The sequence below is a fragment of the Lepisosteus platostomus genome, chromosome 1 (assembly GCF_059453375.1).
Source record: "Lepisosteus platostomus isolate fLepPlt1 chromosome 1, fLepPlt1.hap1, whole genome shotgun sequence".
Taxonomy (NCBI): domain Eukaryota; kingdom Metazoa; phylum Chordata; class Actinopteri; order Semionotiformes; family Lepisosteidae; genus Lepisosteus; species Lepisosteus platostomus.
In genome coordinates this window covers 8,010,098-8,035,815 of record NC_142611.1, presented here as the reverse complement: position 1 = coordinate 8,035,815, position 25,718 = coordinate 8,010,098, and the positions used below count along the sequence as shown (strand labels likewise).

Below are 25,718 nucleotides of genomic sequence, written 5' to 3'. Positions count from 1 at the left end.
CAGGTTAGTCTCATGACCCTTCTTTATGTGCTGGGAGCTAACATATCCTGAGTAGCTCCTTTGCTACCTTGTGCTGTCTGTTCATTATTCATATTCTGGCTCCCAGTACAGGCCTCTGTGATCCTGGCCTGCTGGAGAATTTATCATTGTCAACAATGCTGGATTTCTTCATGGTTCCAAAGTTTCCTACAAGCTATATTTGTTTTTTTTTTTTTTCATATAGAAATCTAAATTGCTAATTTTCTCTATTAAATATGGACAATACAGAAGTTCATTCCTCATTTCAGAGTGGTCTACAAACTAATTGGATGCAATAAAAAGAAAAAAAACAGCAATGAGGAATCCATACTCAGCAGTAATAATAGAAAAATATACTGTATATACTTTCAGGGTGTATGTACCGTATCTACAGATCTTTCCGTATTAGGGGATATCTATTTTCATACTTCATACTATCTGGCTTAAAGAAAAACAGAATTTATGTTAAAAGTAAAAGTAAACTCGAAATTGACCTCTGTTATCCAGCACTAGCCAGAATTTATATGCACCTATTCACCTAATTAAATAATTAGTTTAGATGATCTCTTCGTGACCACAAGGGTTTCCTCCATGGTGCTCCAATTTCCTCCCATAGTCCAACTGGTAGGTTCATTGGCTGCTGGAAAAACTGGCCCTGCTGTGAATGCGTGCATGTTTGTGTTCTACGATGGACGGGTGTCCTGTCAAGGGTAAATTGCAGCCCCCTGCCACCCTGTACTGGATAAAGTAGAACATGGCTGGATGGTTTTGTTTTTAACAATTACTTCAAGGAAATACATTTATTATTAATTGATGTTACCATAGTTGATGTGTCTACAGCTATACCTTCCACCCCTTGCGAGTGTAAACTGCTATTGTTTTTCTATGGTCCTATAATATGTGGGACCAGGAGGAAGGTTGACTATTTAAAATAAGTATTTTACAGGTACTCAAACAATTATTTTGGTATAAATAGAACTTTTTAATTTTTTTTTCTTTTCATAAAGGACCAATCTGATGAATAAGCCATTTAGATGGCATTATAAACCACATAAAAGTACAATGAAAAAGAAGGGGATTCAGTAGCTGTGTTGCTAGCACAATCCCATAATCGGTAGTGTAGTCATCTACCAAGAAGAAATTATTAGCTTTTTTCCCCAAAAATATACCTCAAGAAGTTTCGTTGAAAAAAGTCATTTGGTCAGATGTGTCAAAATGAGTTTTCATTTTGCTCAGAATGGAGAGTGATGGTGTGGAGAAGGCCATCAGCTGAATACAAAAAATGTGACAGGCATCCAATATGACACACAGATGAAACAACGTTTGGTTTTGTTTTCTTTAAAGTTAACCGAACAACAAAACATCGAAAGAAACTCATCATTTCAAAGTATAACAGATTGATACAGTTATTTTCATGAAAATGAATTCTAATCACAGCAGATGCACTGATTTTTTACTGTACACACTGTGCATGACATGCTGTACAGTAGGTAAATTCACTATACTTACTGTATAAATACTGCAGAATAATAATAATAATTGAGTGAAAACTGTATACAGTGAAAATTAGTCTAGCAGCATGGAAACTGTCTGAAGCAATGCAAGCAGTATAAGTGCTATACATTTGTACCAAGTTGCAGATGCTGTCTTGTGCTATTCTGTTCTTTTGCTGTTGCAGAACTTGGACAGACATGTGCCTGTTCACTGCTCTCAAAGCCCTAGATGTCACATGTCACCTGCAATTATTTCACAAACGTTCAATGGGGCACAAGTCCTTCCACATAATTCCACAGCATATCTGTCACATTCTCTTCTGGCAAGGAAGCCAGTAATACAAAAGCAAAGTGAGTGAGTGTGTTCTGTTACCATGTCAGGATAATGCAAGTGAGGTCCCAGGTCTTGCTCGATGTAGCAGTGTGAAGTCAGGTTGCATCAATCACTACAAGTGTAATTCTTTAGCAACTAGATACCCCCCTCCTGACCATGACAATTTGACCTCTCCTTCGACCATCCATGTTGCACGTACAGTAGCAATCACCAATATCCATCTTAGTGATCAAAACATGCTCTTGATTCCTAAGAAGTATTTGGCTGCACTGCTATTGATACTCAATGTAGCTCCAAGAAACCAAAATAACATAGCATAAAGGCATTGTTCACTTGATAACTGTTGCGTATTGGTTCTTTCTGTGTTTTTCTTTCTTGCTTTTCACCTGTCTTATCATTCAACACGTTATCTAGGCTCATCACCCTCGCCCAATCTGATTTATCTAATGAGGTAATTTAGTGCTAATGTACAGTAACAAAGTAAGTTAAGTGTATCACTGTACATAATGAATAATCAATTAATCAAAATGAAGACAAAACATGTAATCAATATCCAAAATCAATATATTTATTTTTTAAAGACAAACACACATATCTAGAGTGGTACAGTAAGTTCCTCTGCATGCTCTGTATAAATGTAAGCACATTTAATGTTACAATCATACCCAAATGTGTCTTAAAACACTGCAGTAAGAATTGAACTTAAATACAAATAGGCTTAAATTCTGAAATGAAATGTATGGAATCCTGTCTATAAATAGGAAACTGGTATTTTCAAAATATAACTAACACTTTTCATGTTCATAACTCTCTTAATAGATGAGCTAAACTGTAAGATGATCATATTCTGGCCTTATATTGAAAGCTTCAACTTATGTTTTATTGTATTTTGAACTTTTCTAGTTTTCATATTATTAATGGTTAGCTTGAATGCTTGAAAGGAGTGGAATTTTACTTCTATTTTTTACTTCTTTGAAACTGATAGGGGTCACCAAGGCACTCTGGATGAGAACAGACAGTAATTGATTTTCATAAGAGTAAGAAATTATCTCCTGCTACCTGCCATTAATAGAATTGTCCCAGATTAGAATGAGGATTGGTCGATTGGCAAAATCAGCTGAAATTGGTTTGCTGCATCTGGCATTACAGGGGTTTTATTTATCATCTTTCTACATATCACTGATCCCTATTTTGGCGACAGCTCGCCAGCCCTTCCTAGGTATCCACCAGAGATAATGGAAATGTCAGCATTGTTTACAAATAAAATGTGCATTCCTTCGAAGATATTTAGCACGCTTGAATGGACAAGTCATGAGTAATGCTGTGTTTAAACGTTTTCTTATCATAAGAAAAGTAATATTGACTGATAGAAAGGTAATACAAGCTAATAGTAAAAGCAGGCATTGAGGGTGTCTGAAAGAATCAGCAGAAACATTGATGAATAGGATAGGGTTTCACAATTCCAGGCATAATATTTTCCTATTGCTGATTTGTCCAAAAAGATTGATCACTCAGCTTATTAAACTGCAGTGAAGAAGCAGATGCATTTTGCAAGAAAGCTTCCACATGCTCTCTGATGTTCCTGTACTTAAGCCATAAAATAGGAAAAAATCAATAGCTATTATATTTTAGTATAAGGACATTTGTTGCCGTTTTTTTAGATAAAGGACAGGAACTTTCATTAACACTGTAAAAATAAAGAAACGCTGCAGCAGCAAGCAGAAATAGGAATTACTCTATAACATTCAAACTCCGTAAATGGGCTCTTTCTGTGAAAAAGAACGAAGTGCTAGCAATGTACTGAAAAAAATCTGCCAGTCACACACTGTCATTAGAAAGCAGAAAGAAGGAAGGGAAGGTTTTGTTTGAAAAAAAAGTAATATCCCACAAGCAAGGGACAGAGGTCCAGATTAGACTCCCAAGGCACCTGCTATTAGCTCCTGATGGTCCTTATGATAAAGCAGCTACTTGGATTTAGACTGAATGCTTGGCTGTTTGAATGGCAGATGCTCTTTAGTTTTGGCTCTGGGAATACTGCTATCTTTTTAAAAGGGTACTTTATTTTGATTTGTTTTGTGAGGTAGAATAATTGCTGGGGGATGGGAGCAGTTGGTCTCATCTTCCCTACTCTGAATTCTAACATGCCTTGCCTGCATACTGAATACAGTATACTGTATGAGTAGTAATCCGGCTGTGTAATTATGACTTAGATGTGAATAAAACGTTAGAATCTAATCAAAGGATTACATCAGTGCTTCCAGGATTAGAGGACCATAAAGCAGTCTTTCAGATCTGAGTGTATAAGTGGAGATGGCACCCCGATCTACAAAGTCACTGAGATCAAAAGCTAATGCTCTTTACACAATTGTCGGTCATTCAGTAAAAACATGTTCATGTACATGCGGCATCATTTATTTGTGCTGTGTGATTATCTTTTAACATGATTTTAAGATGCAGATGTTGTTAAATTGATTCTGTTATTTGTAAATGGTCTTCTCACATTTTGCACTATAGTTTAAAATAATATTTTGCTCATGCATTAAAAGAAGCTCTCTCTCGGTGTGATACCTACTGTAGGATTGTAGGATTTGTTGCTGGCAATTTGTTATGAGTACTGCGCGCCTCATAAACATACTTCTCCGATCACCACCTTCCTGCCACTCCCCACCCTCCATGCAATCAATTAAAATGTGAGAACTCCCTAATCAATGAATCTGTCAATCAAAGAGTCAATCAATTTTCCATCCAGTCTGCTTGCTTTCTAAACTTACACGGAATTGTACAGATAACTGGGTCAGACAGATAGACCATAAAGCAGCAGTTATTGGGCTCTTTTACTCCATGAAAGTCGAAAAGAGTCTCTGACATTAAAGATAACAAGACAGAGTATAAAGCAAGTTAATTTCTTATGGAAGCATTACAGAGGAGATTGATTTCTACTATCCTGAGGGGTTTCTATAAGAACATCTGTACACTGAGTTACTCTTTTAGTATCATGGACAATCAATTGATTTATTTAATGTCTTCATAAACATAAATGTATCACATGCAAAATATGTATAGATGGACATACAGAGAGCTAGGTTCAGAGTATCTAATGAAAATAATAGTATTATTTAATACTAAAAGGGTTTTGATTAAATTGTTTTCTCTGTAGTTAGTGTGTATTTTATCCGTATGATTTTATCGATAGACCAAAGCTGTGACTCATATTTAAGGTTTATGTGATTGAAATTAAAGTGGTTTGCCTCTTTAAATCTAATAACAAGAATATGTTTAATACATGTATTGACTTTGAAATAATGCAAACACAAAGAGATGTAACAGAATTTGAACATTTTATTAATCTTTTAAATGACAACATTGCATGCTATATAAACACGCTTTTTCAAAGTACAGTGTATTTAAAATTTTCTTTCCCATTTGTTTGAATAGTATAACTTATCAATTATTTCATATTAAACAGAAAACCTTGTTTGTATAAAAAAAAACTTATCAAGGTCTAATTTAAAAAAAAGAATCAACTAAATAAGTGAAAAGGATTCAATGTCTGCTTTCCATTTTCGATAGTTGAAAATAATTTTAATGAGGAGGATGTATTTTCTTCCTTATGTAGAAATTAGGGCAGCACTCAACAGTTCAGAGAATAAAAATGGGCCACACTGAATCAGTGAAGTGCTTCATTAAAATTTACAAGACTGTAAGAAGTGTGAGGTGCAGACCATTACTGAGGCCTAATGAAAGGCAAATAGCATTCAGATTGTAAAAGTGTTATTCAAGACAACTATAACTATAACTCTTTCACTATACGTCATCAGTATTGGCACTGCATTCCTATTAGTTGATCTTATGCAATTGCTGTCACTACTGCTAATACCATTAGTTACAGTATAATAAGTAGAAACTAATGAAAATAGGTCATCTGTAAATATGTGTTTGCATGCTTTCTTGTGCCTAATTTGTGCATTTTAAATATTAAATGTTCCTTTTTTGTGTTGTGCTTGCTTGATGTTTAATTAGTTGATGCCTTTTGCTTTCAAAATATCTTTCACAGTGAAAGCATTACTGAAACTGTTTTCCCTTGCCTGGTAAATGTTCCACTTTTTAACTCTGTGTCAGTTGTTAGCTGCGGGAGGTAATGTCTTCCACTCCATCACAGGTTTTAGATCGCAGAGGCAGAACTATAGTGCATGAGGCTATATGGTTGCCCTTGACCTTACCTGGCAATGCTTCTGTGTAATTGGGCAATGAAGCAAGCAATGTGGATTCATCAGTTTCCCTCTCTGAAATGGGAACCTGTCAGAGCAGAGCAGAGTATGACACTGGGCAGTATGGATAAGACAAGAAATTTTGAATTTGTCTATCTGCATTTATTCCCACAGTTCCCACAAAGTAGTGGATGCTTTCATTACTGAATGTATTTCTGCACTATGATTATTAAAGTCATTACAGCAAGTTGAGGAAGTCATCGTATTTCTATATGAAATATCAAAACTTGCCAGCATAATGTGAGCTTAAGCACCAAATGTCTGTTTTCTTTGGATAAGTGGGCAGAATAGGAAAAGGACATTCATCTGTGCAAAATGTCCCGATGTCCCAATGTCTCTCAATTCTTTTACATGCAACGTATGAGTCAAACAACTGCAACATGTTTTTTCTTAAAGAACACAACATGTACTGCATAAATTCTGCATCTTTGTACATCTTTGTGTCTTAGAAATATTTGTACATCGAATTGAGTTATTCCTGCAAACGACTAATATCTACAATTGTATGTGTGTTTCCTTTTCAACACTATTCTGAAAAATGAAAATATATAAGTTGTGCTACTAAATCTCTAAATTTGGACATACCTGTAGTAGTTGTTAGACTAGGTTATTACCATGACTTATGGGAATACATATTAAATAGATTAATCATTATAGCAAGGAAGCAGAACCATTTAAGAATTCTTCTAATTCTACATTTGCATATACTGTATATAGTCTCAACAACTGACAACTTTTTCCCTTCTTGGGCCTCATGAGTGAAACATAGTTAATATTAAATAAAGAAATAGGCTTATATACTATCCTGCATGTACTTTACAAAAACACCAGTTATGGTATATTTTGAAAAGCAATAACGTTTTTAGATTTATTACTCTGATTAACCAAAGGTAAAACTAACATTTGATGTTAGATTTTAAAGAACTTGTATTTTATGGTATGTTGTTCTTGTATTTTTAGTATCAGTACATTATGCTCGCCAAAAGAAATAGCAGAACAAATGTTGCTATGCTACATTAGTGTCATGTTTTCTGACTAAAAACATTAATTTTTAATTATTTCATTACAGGTATATTTGATATGGTTAGCATTTTTGTTTTTAATATTAGTTGCTCATATGTTCATGATTATGTCACATTTATCCACTACCACTCATGTAGTTTTTCCAAACACATCCATAAATAATTCCTTTTTATTTGGTATCTCTTGATCTCAGTGTTATTTTTAGAATAAACAGCAGGCTTCTGAGATCTCTTTATTCATTGGAGGTTATTTGCATTTAAAAGATATTTTTTGGTATTTTTCTTCTTTTTTCCGCATGTGCTGTCGTAGATAGATTTGGATTTGTGCTTTACTGCATCCTAGTTAAAAATATTGCGGTTCTTACGGTCATTATCCTTTATACATATTTAGCAAATATATTTGTATATTTTTGTATATTGTATATATTTACTCCTGTAAATATTCCTGTAGAATGGGAATAACATTACTAAAACAGTTTTTAACCAAAAATATTTTATGTCACATTTAATATTAATCTGTTAAAAAATACTGTTGCTGTTTTTCACAAAAGGTAGAATTTTATAAACACAAATGTTTTATGATCCAAAGTTTGAAGATTTTTATCCATTATCTCACCTTTTCAATGAACTGTTTATTGTACCAGAAATATGAATTCCTACTATACGAGCTTCCTGTGAAATGGGAAGCTGCAAATCCTTTGTTCATTAGCTCATAATCACAAGATGTGATTAGGATATATGAAGACAGCACTGTGGAACTGTGGGAACAATTCCAATTAGGTAGAACAGGTGGAGATTATTGTGATGAGCTGAAGCTGGCTTTGCATATGCAACACCGTTGTGGCATCTCACACCTAAATTAGAAGTTAAGTGTTTGGCAGTGAGAATCAGATCTAATTTAGCTAAGACAATCCAACAAACCATCAATAACCCACTTAAAGTTTGAAATTTCTCATTATGTCAGTAAAGAAATATTAGAAGGTCACATACTGTAGGCTATTTTTGGCTATTTTGGTCTACTGTATGTTTTTTTTTAATGATACTAACTTAGGCCTTGTTTGTACTGTACAGTATGTGTCACTGCAAAGTCAATCTACATTATGTTTTCTAAATGTATTCTGGCACCTTTTCCTTCTACACAGTAAATCCCCTTCTGCAAATACATATTTGTAGCATTTATTAACATATCCAACGTGTATATTTTAAAATTAATAATTGATGGTGATCCCAAAGGATTTAGCCATAGATAGAGATTATGTTCAACATTAAAATGTGATACCATGAGTATGTTTACACCACTTTCTACTGTTTTGGCAAAAATAATATTGGTTATAATTAAAATACTAGAAAGTAACTATGCTCTGTGGTTTACATGCCTTTTTTCTTTTACTGTAAAAAACTTTACTGTTTATTTTTGAATGAAGCTTCAAAAGTTGACAAATATTCAGGTACATTGTCTTTTTTAAGCTGTACATTAATTTACTTTAACCATTGTTAGCAGCCATATCACCCTGCAACTCACAACTGGCAACCCACTGAAGCTCAGCAGGTGTGAGCCTGGTCAGTATCTGGATGGGAGACCTCCTTGGAAAATCTAAGGTTGCTGCTGGAAGAGGTGTTAGTGGGGCCAGCAGGGGGCGCTCACCCTGCGGTCCACTTGGGTCCTAATGCCTCAGTATAGTGACGGGGACACTATACTGTAAACAGGCACCATCCTTCGGATGAGATGTAAAACAGAGGTCCTGACTGTCTGTGGTCATTAAAAATCCCAGGGCATTTCTCTTAAAGTGTCCTGGCCAAATTTCCCATTGGCCCTTACCAATCATGGCCTCCTAATAATTCCCATCTATGAATTGGCTTCATTACTCTGGTCTCCTGATGTGTGCTGAGCATTCTGGCGCACTATGGCTGCCATCGCATCATCCAGGTGGATGCTGCACATTGGTGGTGGTGGAAGAGAGTCCCTATTACCTGTAAAGCGCTTTGAGTGGAGTGTCCACTCAATTATTAATAAGCAATTATTCTAATAAGCAATTATTATTATTGTGACAAGCTACAGTATTTTACCAGTGTGTGGTAGTAGGCATGGTTAGTTTACTTGTGATCTTTTTAACACAGTTCTAATGGCTTTGTCCATCAGTCATTTCTTTTCTCTGTGCTAGAAAGCTTCAGATACTAGCAGTCACTTGTCCAGGATACAGTACGCTCTCTTTAAAATAGATGCATGACTTGTCTCAGAACTACGTAAGGTGTTAGTAGACTTGAAGGTTGTGTTATTCTCTTTGTACCAGATTTTCCCTACCAATATTTCATTATAGTGCTTCAGGATATTGGACTATAGGACTTGCCATCCTTCAGATACATTCAATAAAGATCATGATTACTCAATCACTAAAGATCCATTGGCATTGGCATAAGAGGAATGGTGTTAACTCTAGTGTCCCAGTGTTCCTTTAGAATAAGAAGCACTATATAAATGCAATAAATTCATTCTGATTATTATGCATTACTTTCTGTGGTCATCTTATCGTTTTCTCTATCATTAACAAACAAAAAACAACAGTAAAACACAGCAGTGTATTTTAGATTTAAATTTTTAGAGTAATGTCTTAAAAATCGGTCACATAATTGCAACCAGATGTATTTTAATCATCTTAATACCTGATGACAATGGAAAGAAATTTGAAATCTGAGAACATAACATTTTAAATTTCTTCTATTCTTATTGTGAATGTGAAGTTATTTTGAAGCAGTATTATATACTGTATCATACAGTATTTCATTATATATTGGCAATTTAAGTAATGTCACGCGTCACATGTGCAGCACTGTATTTTGTTTTTCTTCTGCAAATCAAAAAGAAACACTTTGGCATTGAAAGAGCAACAAAAACTTTAAAAGGAGAAAGGATTAGCCATAATGAATTGTCTCAGCATGTTGCCGTCTAAGATTGACTTACACCTTTGGGTTAGATCTGCTACTTTTCCTGTTTCCCATTTTTTTACTTACTTCCTGATAAATAAAATCAACCATTGTGAGTAGTATTTCATAGTCAACACTGGTGAGTATTAGAACCTGACATCTACTACAGGTACAGTACTGCAATATCAATAACATTGAACTTTAATAAAAGAAGAGGTAGGGGGTTCATAAGGATTTTGATAAAAAAGGACTACTATAACAGCCAAGGTCATGTAGTGCAATTTATATTTTTATAAATACTGTAAGACCTTTTCTGTAAAACTGCTTTGGAAAAATGGAAACATCTCCATCACCGATGGTTAATCCTGTATTATACTATACTTAAGAAATTAGGTACAGCTGACTTCATACTGTACATACAGTACAATATACAGTACCTTCTTTTCCATTTTCACTGCTTGTGCTTGAAAGAAAAACTCTACCATACTGATTCAATATACAGTACAGTACATCGTCAAGGTAAAAAAGAGATTGCCACCTCTATAAAACGAATCCTTCATGTGATTGCAAATAAAGGCATCATATGTGGTTTCAGAATGGAATAGTGTAACCTTATGTTAGGATGAGTCCCTGTTCAACTGAAGTAGAACTTAGTATGTTAAAATTAGAGGTGTTGAGAAGTTTTAATTTGAAAGGATTTTCTTCCACTGATTCATTGCTTTGTCTGATGATGGCGTGTGGCTCTTTGTTAGGTAGGCAAATTAAATAATCTTGTATTTTTAAAAAAGAACCTCGAAAGAACTTTGGTAGCAATAAACTGTACAGAATTAATGGAAGGAGAGCTGCAGGTCATTGAAAAATTCTGTAACAGAAAATTAAGTGATGATTAAGATGTTGTTACACAGTACTGTCATTTCTGATGTGTTTTGGTTTCAAACTAAGATTTTAAACCTATCTGTCTAAACATATAAAGACCTAAATGCAGTATGTTGTCATTAGGATGGTCTTAAGAGTGCTGCAGTGATTAAGAGGCAAAGTTCTAAGGGTATTCTGTCATATTTCGCCTCATGCTTAAAAGTGGGTCAGTAACAGCTAAAAAGATTTCTTATTTAACAGCACAGACTAGTGGTTGCTCTTCATATTTAGAAGCATCTGAATTTTTTATATAAAGTGAATGGAATTATTCAGTATGCCTTATACCATATAAAGATCCAGTAGTCTCTAATAAAAAGATAGATCACAAATGTATTCAGAAAAAAAATCCTCTCAGTGCCCAGAATTTGCGTGACCTGAAAATGCCCCTTCTTTCTAGAGCCCCATAAATCAAATGGATACATGGTATCCCCAGATATTACCCTCTTTGTTCTCAAAAGTGATAAATTGATCCCAAAACAGTTCATAAAAAATTGGCACAGGGCCTAGAATAAAGATTTGCAGAGGAAAGAGAGGAGGGATTTATATAGGAAATCTGAAAGAGCTGAGATTTTTTTGAGCTAAGGTTCTCAGCATCTCTGGAGACAAGTGAAAGCAAACTTAATACTTCAAGTGCTATAACTGGAATATTTTAGGAAAGGGAAACATTTAAAAATCAACTTAAAAAAAGTGCAGCACAAATTTCACATAACCTTTTTCAAAGTTAAAACGGTAATTTATGTAAACCACATGGATCTTATCTGGAAAATAAGAGAAACATTTTCAATATGTTGTCATGAGCTAGAGCATGAATTGGAATCTGTAAGTATTAAATTTGTTTTATAGGATTGACAAATTTTGCATAGGATATTCTGAGCTCCGGCTTTAATTAACAACAACATTTTTATATTAAATTCCTCAAGAAATAACAAACCAAATTCCATTCCAGTTCTGATTTTTATAATTTTAGTATTAATATTGTTTAACATATAATGGAATACTTTATCTCTACTTTATATTAACTTAACTTCCATTCACTTTACTTAAGAAATCGAAGCTGTACTAAAGTGCATGGCTAATATACTGAGAAGCATTAAAAATGCAACAAATGAGTATTCGGACAAATAGCATTTCTTGTCTTTTTAATTCCACTCTATATATATGTTGTTAAATTAATAAATAATCAATACAATATCCTCAGAAATCCTGGCTGTAAAAGTAGATTTCAGGGATTGTTCTGTTTCTCAAAAGCCAGGGGCCAGACAGGTTACTCACTTTATTTAATTCTTCACCAAGTGCTTAATGTGTCTTCTCCCCTTTTACTGTGCTGATGACAGGCTTATCCAGTATTGCAATGTGACATTTAAATGATTAAGATCACGTTGCTGAGTAGATTATGATATCTCTTGGGAAACAGGTTAGCACTGATGGAGAACTGTGGGGCTTTGATCGAAGAAGGGATAGCTCCAGTTTCCTGGCTTTTATCAGCCTGGAACATCCGCCAGTGAAGCAGAGAAGGTTACACTAACCCTGCTACATTCAAGCTCTGTGGAAAAAGATGTGCAGTATTTGTGCTACTTAAATGTCAGGAAGGAAGTGATGCAAACCGTCAACAATGTGGCTAGCTCCTTTTTTTTCCTTGAACACTGTCAGATGTAAAAAAATGAAATAATTTTGTGAAATAGGGGTTTAAATGATAATTGATAAATGATGGATGTGGACATCAGTGGATAGCAGCCTGTTCAATATGATGTTTTAATAATAATAACTGGTCTTTGTTCTTTAAAGTTCATTGAGAGACTTGATCACTTTTGTTCCCCGTAATCTTTAGTTATTAAAGTTTTAAAATAACATTTTATTTATGTAAAAATGCATACAAAATCCTATAATCCATGCAACATTACTGATTATGCTTAAAGAGATTCTTATGGGGTATGAATCTGAACATATAAAACAGAATACCAGAATCTGGAAAAGTAAAGCCCTTACATCTGCAGCTAAATAAACTGAAGTACTATACCATATAATAAAATGAGTTCTGTTACTGCTAATTTTAAAGTGAAACAGACTTGGCAAATATTTTTCATGTAATTGAGTGTTTTGGGCCTCCTTAAAAGTTGTCATATGGCAATATTAGAAATCATTATTCTGGTATATTAAATTATTTATATATTACAGCTATAGCTGATAACCAGGTTACTTTTTGTGATGGCAGAATCTGTTCTTTATGACGAATGAAACCTTCAGTGGGACTATAAGAAAGCTTAGCAATTTAATGAGGTGCTTTAAAGTGTATGATAATGTTTTCAAATGCAGCAATAAAGTCACAAATTTGACAAAACAAACTGAATTTTAAATTACCTTCAGAAAGATAAAGTGCTTGGCTGTGTTTTATCCTTTTAGGTTATAATTAACTCAACAGAAAGCCGGCGTGAGAAATGGAAATGTGTAAGCTATGGCGTGATTTCCAAGCCTTCCTATGATAGCGCAAGCAACTGACACCACACCAGCTGTTGATAAAAGAGAAGCAAAGGAACAAATTATGCTTCTCACTTTAGCAGTCTTGTTTTAGCAGCAAGGAAAGGTGCATTGACAAGCAAGCTTGAGTTTCTGACAGAATGGTGTCAACGAAAGATGTTATATTCAGTGCTGAGATGTAGATGGCAGGGATAAAGTGAAAATATTGCACCTGCTCGATTATTTTAGTCCTTCTATTCCAGAAGCACATTCTCATTTCTTTTCTTTGTGTTACAGATTTCTTAAACGAACTCTAGCATTTAATTTGCTTGTCTACAATTTAGTTAAGGCTTCAAAGTTTTATTGTGCTCTGCTTTACAATGGGAATACAGTACATTTCTAAATTAAGTGGCCAAGCCTAATATTAATGCTTTCTTAATAAAAAAATATACAGTATGTTGGTTTAAATACAACTACAACACAAGCAAAATAATAATGTCATCTTCTTCAGCAGGACTTCATCCTGGTTATTTGGGGTGGTTTTTGTATAGAGTACTAAAATTACCAGCATGTCACATTGGAGTTAGGAAAAACACAAATGAAGATGGCTAGAATATGCTCATTTGAAGCAGAAATATGCCCAGCCTTGAATCAATCACAGGCAGAAATGACCACAGGGTTACTAAATGACCCAACAGCAATAACATTACCGTTCAGAATATTTTTATAATCATTTCTTAGATCACAGTTTTAAATCTAGGTTACCTTTATATTGAAATACTGTACAGTATATAGGCTTTGTGGTGATAGAATGTGGTGCCATAGTAAATCACAGGGTCACCAGTTAAAAGTATCTTTAAATGAAGAATGAATACCAGTTTTTAGAATTAGTATAATTCAGATTTCTGATTTTAAACTGTTTTTTGTATTATTTTAAAGTTTGATCAAGTATTCATTTGTTTTATGCATTATAACATTTTTATTTTTTTATTTTTCTCTTTGTCATCTGTTTAATCATTTTAATTGTCTATATTTTCACTTTGTAGAGTGCCTTGAACCTTATGTCCAAAATTCTTAAAACAATATTTAATAAACAAGCTATCCTTAAGTGTATAGTGTCTGTGCAAACCAAATAAAACTTACATTTCTTGTGAATCTTATGAAATGGAATGAAGTATTTTGAACACATGCCGGACATTGACTCAAACATCATATGGTTTTGAAAAACTAAAAATAACATCCTCCAGAAAGTACTGTACTTATGTAACAGTTGTCCATCTTGTGTTCCATTTCTAAAGGCATTGTCTGCCTCTGAACTGTCACTCCTATTGGTAAAACGCAAAACAAAATAGTTATTGCAAGCAGTACATTTTCAGAATTCCATTCAGTGTCCACTGTCTAATAACTTAGTATCAGAATTAAAATCTTGGAAAGTGGATTTCAAGTAACTATTGCAGTTTCACTTTTTTTTCTTACTGTTGTTTAAACAGGATTTCAGATGTACCTGATTTGCAGCTATTTTGAAAACATGACTGTGCCATTAGTTTCCTTCATGTGCTGCATGTTCCTGCATACCGTTCTGGTGTGCAATTCTGTATTAACCATTAAATACTCATCTTACTTGTGTGTCTATTCTTAATAACAATCTGCACTAATAAGTGACTTTGGATGTACAGGTAAACAGAAGTGGCATCAGGCTTTATTAAAGACAAAAAATTTGAGGCCAAAATTGTAAAACTTTTCAAACTGCAATTACTTTTTTCCTGACCTCTAAATAAAAAAAAAATAAAGCAGTATTTTTCAGAGACTTTTAACTCCACATTTAGAGCTAATTCCTACTGCATTTCAGAGAAGAGTAAATAAATAAAACAATTGTGACCAAATGGTCTTTAGACACAGTACTGAAAGTACAATAGGCCCAGCATGTGGTACTGTATTTTATGGGCTTTGCTTTGAACACAAGTGATTATTCCAAAACTTTTTTTTTCTCATTTCATGAGGAAGAAAATGAAGACTGAAACTATGGAATGGCTTTGAATACTCTTTGATATGTTCATTATTACCTTACCTGCTGCCATTTTCCATCAAAATTAACTAACCTCGAATCCCATTTCATGCAAAATGTGATGCTTGACAGCTACATGATTTGCAAGCATGGTGAGTTGCAACAGCCATCTTCCCTCGGTAAATTCACAGAATTTATAGGGGGGATCTTCCAGTATTTCAGCCAGGCCAATGAAAACAAGGAGCTTTAACCTTGCCTCTTGATGTGCTCATTGCAGCATGACTTGTTCATCTCCCAGAGGTTTTACTGCCCCGCCAAAGCCACCATTACTTACAGCACAGGCAAAGTCCCAATACGCACTGGAAATTTATGATTTATATTTAGATAAGGTTGAGAGGCTGATGTCTTCATCAGTCATTGCCTATGAGGAGATGAAAATAAATGCAGCAAGCTCTGTGGCTATGACAGCAATACCTGCTTTTAAAAGAATAACATGACCTTTGAATGTCAACAGAAATAAAACAGTACTAAAAAATAAAAAAAAAATGAATTAGGAGAACCAAGTTATCAGCACAGGACACAAAGACCCATACTACAGTTTCATACTTGCTCTTAAAAAGAATATTTACAATTTGTAGCTATAAATGTAAATTAGCTACATAGGATTGCTATGGCAGGCACAGTGTATATCACCTTCCTTTAAAGAAATGCAAGACAGGATTTTATCATTCTGAACAACTTATTCACAGAGATATTCTAATTCTGGAAGAATCTATCTGGAGATTAGAAAAATGAGTTAAATTAAGAAATCTGAAATAGTAATGTATCACAACCTCAGTGATATTCTGCAGATTCAAAAGATACTGATGAATAAAGTCTGATAAGCCTATGAGATTTGATGGTTTTAGTTCTTCCAGACTTTTTATTATAAAATAATTTACATTGGAAATAATCTTTTAATGCTGAGTGTTGTATTGGATGTACTGTATGTTTACTTAAGGCAGACTTTTAAAGTATAGTTGTGGTACTTGAAAATATAGCTGTAAAATAGGCCATGTATTTTACTCACAAACATTATACTCAAATTATTTAACAATATAATATTATTAAACAATGTTTGTCAATGTTAAATTTTTAATTTAATAAAATACAAATGTATACTTAACAAGTATTAGTTACAGGTACTGTACATACATATTCTTTTGAATAGACTAATCAAGATACAGAGGGTAAATATTTATGTCTGCAATTCCATAGACAACTCTAGAAATGCAGATATTAGTACTAGAGCCCTGTTAATTAAATTACCCATTATGTGTAATAGCAATGATTTAATTAAAATGGTTGCTTTAGAAAATAAAGGTCACCCGAGTTATTTCCAAACCCTGTTGATAATGCTGATACAGTATGTGCTAATATTCTCTGTTGAATTACTGTTTGAACAAGAAATGTTAAAATATAATTTTGCAAGGTGATTTGCTCAATACTCTTGAAGCTCTTGCAGTGTGTAAGTTATTCCAAAGAAGAAATACGTTTTTTGTACTTTGGGGTATATATTGTACAGTTGAATTGCATACTTGATTTTTTACTACATAAATACACACAAAAAACACCTAAAGAAGTCTTTTATTTATGCCATTTTATAGTTTACAGTATGTACAATTGACAATTAAACTGAGACAATACCAACAAACAAAGTACTTGAACAATTCATATATATATATTATTGGCATTGACATCAAAGCTTATTTGCAATCAAATGCTGTTTGATAAAACTGTAAAATTCCAGCTAACAGTATCTGAGTCAAAGAACTGCTGCAGGCCTTTGAAGATCAATAGGGAAAAACTCTTTAGCTCGTACATGTAAGACTAACCTTGGTGCATTCAAACAAAGCACAGAGTGGTGTGTTTTGTTCTCAGATGACTGTATTGATTAAACATCTCTGAGGTGTATATGCATATTTTTTATCGAGCCAGTCCCAACAGACATCAGTGTGTCTCCAGTTTGAACCTGCATCAGCTGGAGATGCAATTCATTTAGAGGGAAAACACACTGATCTTTACAGGCCATTTATGAAATATGAGCTGTTTTGCAGTGCCCATATGCATTCTTGGCTCTGGTGATTAGTGCTGATTTATGTACACTTTAATTGATCTAGACAGAGGTCCATTAACATTACTTCTTGGGTGGCTAGAGCTGTGTTTCTTCAAATCATTAAACTAATTAAACAAGCTAATTAATCAGTATGCTGTAAGCAGGTTATTTATAGATTTAAATAATACAAATAGATCTCTAATAAAACCTTGATCTTTCTGGTAACTTGATTTTCCATATTTTGAGTTTAGAAACATTAACAGTGAATTGTAGTTTTTTGTCATTTAAGGAGTTAATTGTATTTTAAAAATGTTGGAATCGGATTAAATACTGGTTACTCTTCACTCTATTTAAGAAATGTAGGATTATCAAGGCTGTGTCTTAGGATTTTTATCACACATAACTTTACCAATATGTTTTCTTGCTGAGGTTATTTCCCTGAAATGAGTGTAATCATATTTTGTTCTTTACAAATGTACCTTATTTTTTCACAGTTCCTCTTTTCAGGGCACTGGCAAAACCACCTTAATTATACTAATTGGCTCATTTCTTCTTCGGTCAATGAAAGGTCCTCACAATCTTGCTTCCATGAAAAGGACAGTACATGTACATATACTGTACAGAATTTACAGGGTGGTGCAAGATAGCAACAACTTATAACATATAAAGGAGCCTATTGATGTTATGTCCATCAAATCCTTCACTCAGAGGAAAAAGAGGAAGGTACTGTACGTGGTGGAACATGACTTATTAAACCACAAAATAAACCTGCTGTAGGTTGGAGTATTCCAACCACAGAAGAGGAGAAGATGTGGATAGCAGTCTAGGACATATCACCATGTGTATTAAGACAAATTTTGTTAGGCTTTAGGTACAGTATCTGTAGCCAGGTGATGCTCCTGTACACTGGGGAGTGGTCCTTTTTGGGCGAAGTGATGGAGAGTGTTTATCTTCACCATCACTTCACCCAAGTGAAGTAGCAGCATGGTTAGGAAAATGATAAATGAAAGCTCTCGATGAGCCTAGGGTGGGACTGTGGTAATTCTTCAATGAAGGCATAATAAGGATCCCAAATGTAATGTGGTCTTCTCAGCAGTGAGATGAAAATGACACACAGAAGCACAAGCCATCCGAAGTTCTGGAAAAAGGGTGGACCAATTAGGATGGCATGGCTCTGTCCCCATGAGAGTAATTTGGTACAAGATCTCAGTATCAACTACTGTAGGTGAAAAGACACTTCCTCATCGGCATTGCATAGTGAAAGGGAACAGTAGGATTTCCACTTGTTGACAGGCAGAGATAAACACCAATTTGGATTTGATGTTCATATACATATGTAAAATGCAAAATATTAAAAAAATATCTAAAAAACATGTAATATGCATTTATACGTCAAAACATCTTGCAAGGTAAAACAAGAAATCACATAATTCTAGCAGTTTCACCTTAAAATTCCAACACTCCTTTATTATAAAGACATTATTATTAGTCAATCATTATTGAGTTATTATTAGTCAGACATTATTATAAAGACTTAGAACAGTCTTTGTTCTATACTCTAGAACTATATTAGTTACAGTTGTTACTTCTATATTTAGAAATGATAGGTTATAATTTTTTATCTCCCTCTGAAACTGAAACTTTGTGGGGCTTTTTGGCAAATGCTTTAGGCTGAATAGTGACGGAGCTGAATTGATGGCACAGACCAAGGTGATCAAGGTGTCGGCTCAGCTGTTTTTCAACCTTGTTTACCTGAATCAGTCAATTCAGTCAGGCGGGCATTCAATCAATTAAAGGCCTCAGGAGTCAAGTGAGAACTGGGATGATTTAAAAAGGAAGTTACTTTCAGGTGGACTATACTTTTAAGAAAGCAGAAACAGTATTGTTTCTATTTTATCCAAAATAAAAATCCGAAATGTATTCTTGAACATTCCTTCGATACATTGATGAAAATAAAATAAAAAAACAAATTTACATGGGAATAGGAGCTTTATGGTATACAGTATTTAATGTAATGTTAATAGTTCTAACTCTCAAAATGTAAACCTTTTTATGCACTACCATTGCTTCATTTGCAATTGAAAGTGTTATTCTGAGTTATAAATATATTATGATGTACATAAACTGTTCATCTTTGGATTGTCCACATTTTAACAAATATTTATATTTAGGGTTGATGTTTCACATGCATACAATATGATAACAATTCTCAATGGAGTATTATGAACATATTTTTTAACACAGTTGTAATGAACTTTGACAATATATTTTCTCCTTTGTACACACCCTTTTTTATTTGGCTTGTGAAACATTATCAATCATTGGATAGAAGTATTTTGCTGACATTATAAAAATGTCAATGTTTTATCGTTATAAAAATGTTTAATTAACTTTGCTTATTAGAATATATTCATTTATCAAACAATATATTGCCAAAATATAGAATATAGATTCTAACTTTGCATGTACAGCATTGACAACACTGCCTTTTTTCCATTTGTCTTAATTTTCTTCTTAAGTTGGGGTGAAGACATGTTTTATCGAAAAATGCTTGTGCATTTGTGTGCTTTTTATTATTTAAGTTTTTACATGTATGCATCAAAAATAATTCATTTCATGGACATGAACAGTTGTGGATATAGATGTCTAACTGTATTGCTTCATGTTTATTTATAGAACACAAATCCTGCTGAATAATGAAGTTAACAAAATATCTTGAACATCTGGTGCATAGGTATATATAGATTGAGTGTCCAAAATAGTACAATGGTGCAACATGCTGTCCATAGAGGAGCAAATGAAGGGCTAACAGTCCTAGCCTAGGGCAGCGTTATACACCCTGACAGCCGCCGGGAGGAAAGACCTGCGGAAACGTTCCCTTGAACACCGTAGCTGGAGCAGTCTATTGCTAAATGTGCTCCGCTGCCCAGTAGCAGTCCCATGAAGCGGATGAGAGGTGTTGTTCATGATGGCTGTGAGCTTGGTCAGCATTCTCCTCTCAGCCACCACCTCCAGGGGATCAAGGCTCAGCCCCAACACAGAGCCAGCCTTCTTGATAACTTTATTAAATAAGTACATCTAATTTTTAATAATTTAAAAAAATCTAATGTAATAATTTTGGAATTATTACAAATTATTTTAGCAGTATTTCTGCTTACTTCCACCAATCAGAAATCACTAGAAAGTTCAATAGCAAGTAAAATGCACCTGATGCACATGCCTTCTTTCTTAAACATGATATCTTAAAATCTTTATTTAGTACTTATTGTTGAATCCAGTCTTAAATGTATTCTCACAATTTTTTCTCCATTTTTCCTAGGGAGATCTTGAGGAGTTTTAGACTTTTATTCCTCCAGTCTGAGACTACCCTGCTGTCAGTTTCCTTATACCGGTAAGATGATGATTATGACAATGATAATGCTGTTCTGTGTTATGATAGGTATTAGATGGCTTTTGTACAGAGTTTGGAGAAATCTTATTTCTTGACACCATTATCAAGTCATACTGAAAAAAAAAGAAAATCTACAATTGTCATTGATATTACAACACAAAACAATTATCCATCCATCCATTTTCTAAGCGGCTTTATGCAGTACAGGGAATGCTGGAGCCTAATCTTGCAAGCAATGCACACCAGGCACAGGATGCTAGTCCATCACAGCGCACACACAAAAACATGCACACTTAGCAGGGCCTATTTTATAGAAGCCAATAAACATACCAGTGTGTCTTTGGGCTGTGGGAGGAGACCAGAGCTCCTGCAGGAAACCCATGCAAACACAGGGAGAACATACAAACTCCATGTACTGTAGCACCCCAGGAATCGACCACAGGCCCTATCACTGCAAGGCAGCTAACCACTATACTGCTGTGTCGCCCACATTAAGCACATACTGTACACATAATAAATACACCCATATGCTAATGATGACTACAATGCACTCCGTTTTACCTCAAGCTCTCAGGGGATAAAAAGTTAAGTAATGCAAAATGTTTGTTATAAATAATTAATTACCATTGTAGGAATATGCATTTGAAAATAACACCTGCCACGCTTTGCTTGGCAGAAGTGTTAGTTTCCAACATTTGGAAAAGCCTTCACTGGCTCATAACACTCTTGAATCTGATACAATTCAAATTGAGTATGTACTGTACATCTTTGAAAATCATTGGTGTATGCATCACTTCAATGACTGCATTGATTTAATACTATGTTCCGATCGGCTGATTTAAAAGTGTTGTTTAAGAAACAATGTGCAGGGAACAGTGGGGATTGTGACATCTCCAGTTTTCTTCTGGTCTCCATTGCTTTAGGTACTTTATATGTGCTTGTTTAGGTTCCTGTTTGCTGGGCTGTGCCTTTTTATTGAGAAACTGTGGCAGGGAGTCTTCATTGTCTCTTTTGGCAGTATTATAGTATTGCCTTGAGCACACTTCTGTAACTGAGTCTGGTGTAGTCCACAAGGGGATTTTAGATATAGTGGAACCGTGTCCGTTTCTCCTGTTTTTGCAGGACTGCTCAGTGTAAGAGCAATCTGTTCCTGTTCTTTAGTTGGCATTTATGTTCATCTGTTCCCTTTAAGGATTACACAGTGTAAAGAGGCAGTTGGCTTGTCTTGTCTTCAGATCCCCTGGGTTATTGGAGGAGTGCCATTATAAAATCTGTTGTGTAACAAGTGTCTACTTCAAACTGTAGATGAACAGAAAGAAAATCTTTGACTAGGATGCAAAGCACTGAAGTTAAGCTAAAGGTTCAAAATCCTTTCCATTGCGTAGCTGCTACATTGAAATGGAAACTCATTTGGCAAATTTTCACTCACTACCAGTTGTAAGTCTTTCTGCTTCTGGGAGTGGTGTAAAGGATTTTAGGTGATTTTATACTTTTTATTATTTTATACTTTTATTAGTATAAAAAATAAAATAAAAATAATTACCCTTTTATCCTAATAGTCCATCCTATAAATCTAACTCGTTTCATTTAGAAGGGTTTAACAGTTCTCTAAAAAAATCAGATTTACAGTAAGATGTATATCAATTTTAATGACCCATTACTCATGTTTTTAAAAGACAATACAACTTTAACTGAGGCTTGGACTGTAAATTAACAGGCTCTATTTTTAGTAAAATGAGTTAATATAATATGATGTTAATAGTAAGCCAAAAGAGTTTCAACCAAAATTACTTTAAAAAATTTTATATTGTAATGCATTACGTTAACTGTTTTTTTTTGTTTTGACTACTTGTACATAAGAGAAAACAAACCACTTTGTACAGTATATAATGCAGTTTACAGTGCCATCTAATGTTAGTTTTTGTTTCTGTCATGCAGAAAAAGGTACAGTATTCAATTGTGTAATGTTGCAATGATTTTTCATAATAATAAATTCATATTCTTAAAAAGGCGTTTTATCCTCGACAATTTTTTAACTATTACTGTTTTGGAAAAAAAAAAGATATTTAAGGCAAAATAAAAGAACCCATTTTCACCTTCTATAAAATGTAAACATTTTGGAATACAAAGTGTTTTTTGGAAATCTAAAACTTTTGTAATTGATCATTTTTATATGCATTTACACTGATGCCTTAAACTCCTACAGTTTATATGTACTACACAGGTGGTGATGTGAGTAAAGCAATTTTCAGAGTAAAAATATATCTGCAATGCCTGCAGTATGTTTCAAAAGCAACATCACTCAATTATGATTTATGCATACTGTTTATGGTTTTAGAAGAATAAGCTATACTGTACATATTTTGAAAACTGATTACATGTATTGGCACCATTTCAATTAACTGATCATTGCCTGGAATATATTTGCATGATTTTGACTAGCAAATAAGCATTAAAACATTAAATAGTGACAAATCTGGTTGAACACAATTGACTAAGAAATTTGATTGTTGCAATCTGTGAAGCCTGGTGAAAATCAAAGAAAAACATAGCAAGGAATGAATGTGCACTTTTTATTAGGAGAAAAAAAATGACTTCATGCAATTATTATGTTGGAGAAACACCTCAATTGAACATTTTAGTAATGTAGCCAAGGTTATGTGCAGACCAACCTGATCAGCGTCAGCAGATGTTCTGCTGATGTGCAGTACACATTGGTCACATGTTTAACATGTTTTTATAGATATAATGGGCAGCATTCAGGAGAACACTTTCTATACTCCCACTTGCTGTTGAACTTGATATTTCTATACATTTCATCCTTAATAATCTTATCTCAAAAATCACATTATCTCTTTCAGTTGTGCAAAGATCTAAATTTTGACTGATTTTTAAATATGTAAATGTATCTGTCCTGTGACAGTAATCTTGTAATGCGCCTTGAAGACCACTGATCAGTGGGACTCCAAAGTACCATTTCAGTGTATTTGGATTCTTCAAACAAGGATGGAAGTGACATTTTAAGCATGACTTATCTGTGCTCTGTTAAACAAAGACATTTATCTTGAGGCAAGCTTGTGTTAAAATGTCATCTTTCAATGTTTCTTAAATTTGAATACATCATAAATAAGAAAAGTAATTTTAAGTGGTATGAACTCTCTCATTTTTTATAACTTCAATTTAAGTAACGAGAAGAGAACCAGTTTCACTTTGTTTTCATTTAAATAAGTAGGGTATCTGTGAAACACTGATATTGGAATTGTTGTACATTCTAATTTTTTTAGGTTGGGGGGCAGTTGCTAATATGGTATACAGTACATCAAAATTCTCATGCCTCTGGTAAACCTCTGACATGTCAAATGTTTATAGCTTAATTTACTGTACCACACCCTTTTTCACCAAAAATATCTACAGTATAGACTTTGGGAGATGTAAACTAACCACTTGTCCACACCTTGTTTAATTGTGCTTTAAGTTGTTGTAAATACTGTACATTGTACTGTATTTACACTGTACACTGTATCACGGTATGAGTAACATATCATTAAGGTATTAGATGTTTACTTTATAAAAGCAATTTTATTATCTTTTAGTCAGATGTAGATTGGTCTACTAAATAATAAAACTAGACTTGATCATTCATTTATCAATTCATTTATTTCAATAATTATTTTTCTCCCGTAAATAACTTCCTGTCAGAGGTTAATGCTTAAAGTGAATTTCATGCTGCTTTTTAGTAAAGGCAAATCAGGTAATTTTTAAATTGTGTATTTTTTCACATACAGTACCTGAGCATTACCAACTAACCGCAACCCATTTGATCCCATAGCTATGCAGACACTATGCAAAATAAAACTGAATCCCCTGAAATATGTTTTGCAGGTAATTTATGTGAAATGTTATTCGTGGTATCATTAAGTATTTTAAAATCAGGTTAATATAAAAATAAAGCAGAACCTTTTATGACATAAGGAAGAACTGATGATGCAAATGAAGCAATAACTGCATAAAGTCTTGCAACTAATTTGGGTCATCAAACTCTTAGTTTGCCCTTCTGTGCTTTGCTGCAGTCTCCGAGTTTTATTCCAGGGGCGGTCCATCTTACATTTTTCTTAATTATTTAAAATGGATGTATAAAATTTAGAAAGAATTCTTGATAACAGTCAATGGAACCAAGCTTCAGGAAGTCAGGAGTTACTGTATATACATGTAGTATATTTGGAATGGGTTGTGTTAAACAAAAACAGGGTACAACACTTTCAGGAAAGTTAATAAATTCTTAAAGGCAAAGACCTTTGTACCTTAATAATAAAGGCTTCAATCAATGCATGCTCTCTGTGGTTCATATAAAAGTGAACCCAAAAGCAACACAAAAACATGGCAGGTTGAACAGAGGAAATATCAAAAGATGGGACCATGAAAGTAAAACATAGATAAGAAATCAATCTTATAAAACAGAGTATCTGAACAGATGAAAAAGTCTGTAATTTTACTGGAGTGAAGAAGCTTAAATTGACCAAGAAGAATGGATTGACATTGGATCAAAGAAATACTGAAACAGATCTCAAGAGAAGACCAACTGGGAGGCCTCATGAAAGATGAGAAGATTAAATTGAATTGTTTGCAGGAGTGTCACAGATACAAAGAGTCACAAAAAAGGGACCTGTGGAGGGATATTAGAGAGAGAACTTCATCCAGGAGGACATTCAATATCATTAACTTAGAAATGCATATGATTTAGTGCTGTACACTGTATTTTGTTCTGTCTAATATTTACATAAAGATGTTTTCACAGCTGAAA

The 25,718-nt window shown here is 33.9% G+C and overlaps 1 protein-coding gene across 32 annotated transcripts in view; it reads left to right on the top strand.

Moving 5' to 3' along the window:
* The window catches only part of LOC148677633 (receptor-type tyrosine-protein phosphatase delta-like), a 656,126-nt gene that overhangs the window by 160,603 nt on the left and 469,805 nt on the right, over positions 1-25,718 (top strand). For all 32 annotated transcript variants that reach the window (XM_088606136.1, XM_088606233.1, XM_088607477.1 and 29 more), the window contains one exon: positions 20,846-20,917. The gene's annotated coding sequence lies outside the window, so the exon portion shown is untranslated. The remainder of the gene's footprint in view (positions 1-20,845; positions 20,918-25,718) is intronic.